A 2,500-nucleotide genomic window follows, 5' to 3' on the forward strand; every position below is an offset into this window, starting at 1 on the left:
TGGTCGACTTGGACCCACGATGTCTCCCCCCGAGCATGTCGAGCCAACTGCACCACTATTGTATTGGACAACATGTTCCCCTCGGGCATCGATGGGTTAATCATGCACCACTATTATAAAACCCTTTGACGTTTTCCCCCAAGCACGTTGATCCAGTATTACGACGGATACGGTCAACGAAATCTTGGACATCAAAGAGGTTTTCGATTGAATTTCCCCATGTTTCACAACGTACTCTTAGCGGTATCCTACGATACGTCTCACTCTATTTGTGTGTGTGCGCGTTTACGTGCGTGCGATTTATGCGGTTCACCCCTTTACTTTTAGCGCCCTGCGGTCCCAACAAAGGTCCCGAGCACGCCATTATGCACAGTGTGGAAGCGTGTTTCCCCCACGACACTAGACGGGCTGCTCGCCATAGTGTTCTATTGTGGCACGCTCCACCCTGAAGTTTGGTTTGTTGTATATCAAGGAATTGATAGGCACTCAAGAATGTGTGCATCGGCCGGGTTTAATCGTCCGACGCGCAATATGCGTTCAACTTATCGGTGTTCATGTGTCCTGCAGTTCACATTGTGACGCGCATTTAGCTGCGGTCTTCATCGATCCATGAGCCGAGTGATCCCCTGCCTAGGGTTTTATAGTAAGGTTCCCAATGTAACACAATCCCGGTGGTACGTCCAAAGACTAACTTTCTGACTAAGTTGTCTTTATTACCCAATAGTCCCAGGCCTTGTGACTTGTGGCTCATGTCTACGCCCATGGCCACCATTCGCTAAGATAGTTTTGAAGTCACTTTGAAGGCCCAGGAACAACTCTCTTAGCACATCGGTTAACCTGGCGCCGCAGTCAACTCATGTGCTTGGATCGGATCGAGCTATTGAGTATTGGGCCTGCATACTCGCTCATCCGTATCCTTTGCGTACCGCCCCATGGCCCTTGTATGTCTGCACCACAGTTCCTGTTCGTTCCGTGCCTATGGCCGGATACGTATTGCACATCGGTATACCTGTCGCTACTCAGGCAACTCGTGTGCGTGGATTGGATCGAGAACATGGTGTGTGCCCCATGTTATAATTGATAGTCCATATCCACTTTATAGGTTAAAGTCATAAGTTGTGATTGCACAACCATTCTTCATAAGAGTTTAATAACTCTTCAACTAACTTTCGTTCTGGTGTCTTGGTATCAAATCGCGTAAGACACAAGATTCTACTGGCCAAATAGAATCTAGCACATTGGTTAACCTGGCGCCGCAGTCAACTCATGTGCTTGGATCGGATCGAGCTATTGAGTATTGGGCCTGCATACTCGCTCATCCGTATCCTTTGCGTACCGCCCCATGGCCCCGTCCTTAGAGTTAATGACTAGTAGGCTTAACTCTTTGTATGTCTGCACCACAGTTCCCGTTCGTTCCGTGCCGTGGCCGGATACGTATTGCACATCGGTATACCTGTCGCTACTCAGGCAACTCGTGTGCGTGGATTGGATCGAGCTCATGGGGTGTGTAGAGATTCCATGTTATAATTGCAAGTCCATATCCACTTTATAGGTTAAAGTCATAAGTTGTGATTGCACAACCATACTTCATAAGAGTTTAATAACTCTTCAACTAACTTTCGTTCTGGTGTCTTGGTATCAAATCGCATAAGACACAAGATTCTACTGGCCAAATAGAATCTAGCACATTGGTTAACCTGACGCCGCAGTCAACTCATGTGCTTGGATCGGATCGAGCTATTGAGTATTGGGCCTGCATACTCGCTCATCCGTATCCTTTGTGTACCGCCCCATGGCCCCGTCCTTAGAGTTAATGACTAATAGGCTTAACTCTTGTTTGTCTGCACCACAGTTCCCGTTCGTTCCGTGCCGTAGCCGGATACGTATTGCACAGTAGTAGACACCGTAATCTGACGTATCTAACACACCACTATTGTAACTCGTCGTCCAAGGACCTTTCAAGTGCCTGATGGCCAGGGGAGCTCTTACACGGCACGGAGACACAGTGATGCTCGCCCATCAAAGTGTACAACGATCGAGTTTGCTTAAGTGTCTGGGTACCTACACACCAGACACAATGCAATGGCCATGGATCCACACAAGGCACATCACATGCAGAAAGCTTCACCAGATTATGACACATACCACACTCTTGTAACTCGTCGTCGAAGGGGCGTTCAAAGTGCCTTACGGCTAGGGGAGATCTAGCACGGCACGGAGACACAGTGATGGTTGCCCATCAAAGTGTACAACGATCGAGTTTGCTTTCCGCGCAAGCGTTCTAAGTGTCTGGGTACCTACACACCAGACACAATGCAATGGCCACGGATCCACACAAGGCACATCACATGCAGAAAGCTTCACCAGATTCTGACACATACCACACTCTTGTAACTCGTCGTCGAAGGGGCGTTCAAAGTGCCTTACGGCTAGGGGGGATCTAGCACGGCACGGAGACACAGTGATGGTCACCCATCAAAGTGTACAACGATCGAGTTTG

The 2,500-nt window shown here is 48.6% G+C and overlaps 1 non-coding gene across 1 annotated transcript; it reads right to left on the bottom strand.

Annotated features, from left to right (window-relative positions):
- Positions 1 to 480: 480 nt before the first annotated feature.
- LOC125773509 (5.8S ribosomal RNA) lies at positions 481 to 638 on the bottom strand. The gene has a single exon (XR_007420158.1). It is a non-coding gene; the product is annotated as a 5.8S ribosomal RNA (ribosomal RNA).
- Between the last annotated feature and the right edge of the window lie 1,862 nt (positions 639 to 2,500).

The sequence above is a fragment of the Anopheles funestus genome, assembly GCF_943734845.2.
Source record: "Anopheles funestus chromosome X unlocalized genomic scaffold, idAnoFuneDA-416_04 X_unloc_36, whole genome shotgun sequence".
Lineage (NCBI taxonomy): Eukaryota > Metazoa > Arthropoda > Insecta > Diptera > Culicidae > Anopheles > Anopheles funestus.